The 5,000-nt window shown below is 58.8% G+C and overlaps 1 protein-coding gene across 6 annotated transcripts in view; it reads left to right on the top strand.

Annotated features, from left to right (window-relative positions):
• ralgapa1 (Ral GTPase activating protein catalytic subunit alpha 1) overlaps window positions 1-5,000 on the top strand; it is an 87,595-nt gene that overhangs the window by 32,501 nt on the left and 50,094 nt on the right. The gene's annotated exons all lie outside the window — the stretch shown is intronic.

Below are 5,000 nucleotides of genomic sequence, written 5' to 3'. Positions count from 1 at the left end.
TCTATAGAGACCCGGTGGAGGGACCCCCAGTCCTATAGAGACCCGGTGGAGGGACCCCCAAGTCTATAGAGACCCGGTGGAGGGACCCCCAGTCCTATAGAGACCCGGTGGAGGGACCCCCAAGTCCTATAGAGACCCGGTGGAGGGACCCCCAGTCCTATAGAGACCCGGTGGAGGGACCCCCAAGTCTATAGAGACCCGGTAAAGGGACCCCCAGTCGTATAGAGACCCGGTGGAGGGACCCCCAGTCGTATAGAGACCCGGTGGAGGGACCCCCAAGTCTAGAGAGACCCGGTGGAGGGACCCCCAGTCCTATAGAGACCCGGTGGAGGGACCCCCAAGTCTATAGAGACCCGGTGGAGGGACCCCCAAGTCTAGAGAGACCTGGTGGAGGGACCCCCAGTCCTATAGAGACCCGGTGGAGGGACCCCCAAGTCTATAGAGACCCGGTGGAGGGACCCCCAGTCCTATAGAGACCCGGTGGAGGGACCCCCAAGTCTATAGAGACCCGGTAAAGGGACCCCCAGTCGTATAGAGACCCGGTGTAGGGACCCCCAGTCGTATAGAGACCCGGTGGAGGGACCCCCAAGTCTAGAGAGACCTGGTGGAGGGACCCCCAAGTCTATAGAGACCCGGTGGAGGGACCCCCAGTCCTATAGAGACCCGGTGGAGGGACCCCCAAGTCTATAGAGACCCGGTGGAGGGACCCCCAGTCCTATAGAGACCCGGTGGAGGGACCCCCAAGTCTATAGAGACCCGGTGGAGGGACCCCCAGTCCTATAGAGACCCGGTGGAGGGACCCCCAAGTCTATAGAGACCCGGTGGAGGGACCCCCAGTCCTAGAGAGACCCGGTGGAGGGACCCCCAAGTCTATAGAGACCTGGTGGAGGGACCCCCAGTCCTATAGAGACCCGGTGGAGGGACCCCCAAGTCTATAGAGACCTGGTGGAGGGACCCCCAGTCCTAGAGAGACCCGGTGGAGGGACCCCCAAGTCTATAGAGACCTGGTGGAGGGACCCCCAGTCCTATAGAGACCCGGTGGAGGGACCCCCAAGTCTATAGAGACCCGGTGGAGGGACCCCCAGTCCTATAGAGACCCGGTGGAGGGACCCCCAAGTCTATAGAGACCCGGTGGAGGGACCCCCAGTCCTATAGAGACCCGGTGGAGGGACCCCCAAGTCTATAGAGACCCGGTGGAGGGACCCCCAGTCCTATAGAGACCCGGTGGAGGGACCCCCAAGTCCTATAGAGACCCGGTGGAGGGACCCCCAGTCCTATAGAGACCCGGTGGAGGGACCCCCAAGTCTATAGAGACCCGGTAAAGGGACCCCCAGTCGTATAGAGACCCGGTGGAGGGACCCCCAGTCGTATAGAGACCCGGTGGAGGGACCCCCAAGTCTAGAGAGACCCGGTGGAGGGACCCCCAGTCCTATAGAGACCCGGTGGAGGGACCCCCAAGTCTATAGAGACCCGGTGGAGGGACCCCCAAGTCTAGAGAGACCTGGTGGAGGGACCCCCAGTCCTATAGAGACCCGGTGGAGGGACCCCCAAGTCTATAGAGACCCGGTGGAGGGACCCCCAGTCCTATAGAGACCCGGTGGAGGGACCCCCAAGTCTATAGAGACCCGGTAAAGGGACCCCCAGTCGTATAGAGACCCGGTGTAGGGACCCCCAGTCGTATAGAGACCCGGTGGAGGGACCCCCAAGTCTAGAGAGACCTGGTGGAGGGACCCCCAAGTCTATAGAGACCCGGTGGAGGGACCCCCAGTCCTATAGAGACCCGGTGGAGGGACCCCCAAGTCTATAGAGACCCGGTGGAGGGACCCCCAGTCCTATAGAGACCCGGTGGAGGGACCCCCAAGTCTATAGAGACCCGGTGGAGGGACCCCCAGTCCTATAGAGACCCGGTGGAGGGACCCCCAAGTCTATAGAGACCCGGTGGAGGGACCCCCAGTCCTATAGAGACCCGGTGGAGGGACCCCCAGTCCTATAGAGACCTGGTGGAGGGACCCCCAGTCCTATAGAGACCCGGTGGAGGGACCCCCAAGTCTAGAGAGACCTGGTGGAGGGACCCCCAAGTCTATAGAGACCCGGTGGAGGGACCCCCAGTCCTATAGAGACCCGGTGGAGGGACCCCCAAGTCTATAGAGACCCGGTGGAGGGACCCCCAGTCCTATAGAGACCCGGTGGAGGGACCCCCAAGTCTATAGAGACCCGGTGGAGGGACCCCCAGTCCTATAGAGACCCGGTGGAGGGACCCCCAAGTCTATAGAGTCCCGGTGGAGGGACCCCCAGTCCTATAGAGACCCGGTGGAGGGACCCCCAAGTCTATAGAGACCCGGTGGAGGGACCCCCAAGTCTAGAGAGACCTGGTGGAGGGACCCCCAGTCCTATAGAGACCCGGTGGAGGGACCCCCAAGTCTATAGAGACCCGGTGGAGGGACCCCCAGTCCTATAGAGACCCGGTGGAGGGACCCCCAAGTCTATAGAGACCCGGTAAAGGGACCCCCAGTCGTATAGAGACCCGGTGTAGGGACCCCCAGTCGTATAGAGACCCGGTGGAGGGACCCCCAAGTCTAGAGAGACCTGGTGGAGGGACCCCCAAGTCTATAGAGACCCGGTGGAGGGACCCCCAGTCCTATAGAGACCCGGTGGAGGGACCCCCAAGTCTATAGAGACCCGGTGGAGGGACCCCCAGTCCTATAGAGACCCGGTGGAGGGACCCCCAAGTCTATAGAGACCCGGTGGAGGGACCCCCAGTCCTATAGAGACCCGGTGGAGGGACCCCCAAGTCTATAGAGACCCGGTGGAGGGACCCCCAGTCCTATAGAGACCCGGTGGAGGGACCCCCAAGTCTATAGAGACCCGGTGGAGGGACCCCCAGTCCTATAGAGACCCGGTGGAGGGACCCCCAGTCCTATAGAGACCTGGTGGAGGGACCCCCAGTCCTATAGAGACCCGGTGGAGGGACCCCCAAGTCTAGAGAGACCTGGTGGAGGGACCCCCAAGTCTATAGAGACCCGGTGGAGGGACCCCCAGTCCTATAGAGACCCGGTGGAGGGACCCCCAAGTCTATAGAGACCCGGTGGAGGGACCCCCAGTCCTATAGAGACCCGGTGGAGGGACCCCCAAGTCTATAGAGACCCGGTGGAGGGACCCCCAGTCCTATAGAGACCCGGTGGAGGGACCCCCAAGTCTATAGAGACCCGGTGGAGGGACCCCCAGTCCTATAGAGACCCGGTGGAGGGACCCCCAAGTCTATAGAGACCCGGTAAAGGGACCCCCAGTCGTATAGAGACCCGGTGGAGGGACCCCCAGTCGTATAGAGACCCGGTGGAGGGACCCCCAAGTCTAGAGAGACCCGGTGGAGGGACCCCCAGTCCTATAGAGACCCGGTGGAGGGACCCCCAAGTCTATAGAGACCCGGTGGAGGGACCCCCAAGTCTAGAGCGACCTGGTGGAGGGACCCCCAGTCCTATAGAGACCCGGTGGAGGGACCCCCAAGTCTATAGAGACCCGGTGGAGGGACCCCCAGTCCTATAGAGACCCGGTGGAGGGACCCCCAAGTCTATAGAGACCCGGTAAAGGGACCCCCAGTCGTATAGAGACCCGGTGTAGGGACCCCCAGTCGTATAGAGACCCGGTGGAGGGACCCCCAAGTCTAGAGAGACCTGGTGGAGGGACCCCCAAGTCTATAGAGACCCGGTGGAGGGACCCCCAGTCCTATAGAGACCCGGTGGAGGGACCCCCAAGTCTATAGAGACCCGGTGGAGGGACCCCCAGTCCTATAGAGACCCGGTGGAGGGACCCCCAAGTCTATAGAGACCCGGTGGAGGGACCCCCAGTCCTATAGAGACCCGGTGGAGGGACCCCCAGTCCTATAGAGACCCGGTGGAGGGACCCCCAAGTCTATAGAGACCCGGTGGAGGGACCCCCAGTCCTATAGAGACCCGGTGGAGGGACCCCCAAGTCTATAGAGACCCGGTGGAGGGACCCCCAGTCCTATAGAGACCCGGTGGAGGGACCCCCAGTCCTATAGAGACCCGGTGGAGGGACCCCCAAGTCTATAGAGACCCGGTGGAGGGACCCCCAGTCCTATAGAGACCCGGTGGAGGGACCCCCAGTCCTATAGAGACCTGGTGGAGGGACCCCCAAGTAGAGGTGTGCATCTTCACTGCCCCCACGATGCGATTCTACGATGCATCTTCTTGATGCATCTCGATGCATTTCATCCTCATTTTTCTTTATTACCACGCATGGCTTTTTCATCAATTAACACAAACAGTCAGATAAATATGTTTTATTTTCTTTATTTAGAAAGCTGCTTTTAAATTCAGATTTAAACAAATTGCACATGTTTTGTTACATTAAGTTGTAAAGAAAAATATAATTATAAGCCAAGCCTACCAACATGCGTTTTAATTTTAATTCCTCAAAAATAAAGTGTTCTGTAAATTAAAGTGCAAAAAAACACTTTTTTTCCACGATACAGCAGCTCAAGCACACTCCCTGAACGTGGCAAACATGACTCTCAGAGTCTGAACTCAGACACAGCAGACAAAAGCTCTGCAACATAGTTCATGACGACGCTATGAAAGCTCCTACACACCGAGTTATCCTCTGGGCTCTCTCGGACTTGGATGGCAACTTTCTCACAGACTCGTCGACCTTTGGCTGTGCTGGGTCAGAGGCTAACATTAGCTCAGCGTGCCATCGGCTAATGTGGCTCCTCATATTAGTGGTGTTACCGAAGTATTTGATTTTAGCGTGGCAAGTTTTACAAATAGCATGGGTCTTGTCCAGTTGTCGTTGCGTCCCAGCAGCTTCATAAAATCCCAAATGTTCCCAGATATTTTAAATGATGGTGGCTTTACGGTGTTCGCTCGCTTGTCCGTCCTTCACCCATAATGCAGCTTGATATCAACGTTACTGCATCGATTCATTCCATTAAGCATCTGGATGCATCTTTGAATCGATTATTTTCTGCACCCCTAGGCCTT

Source organism: Eutrigla gurnardus, assembly GCF_963514095.1.
Source record: "Eutrigla gurnardus genome assembly, chromosome: 7".
Classification (NCBI taxonomy): Eukaryota; Metazoa; Chordata; class Actinopteri; order Perciformes; family Triglidae; genus Eutrigla; species Eutrigla gurnardus.
This window is presented reverse-complemented; position numbering and strand designations above follow the sequence as displayed.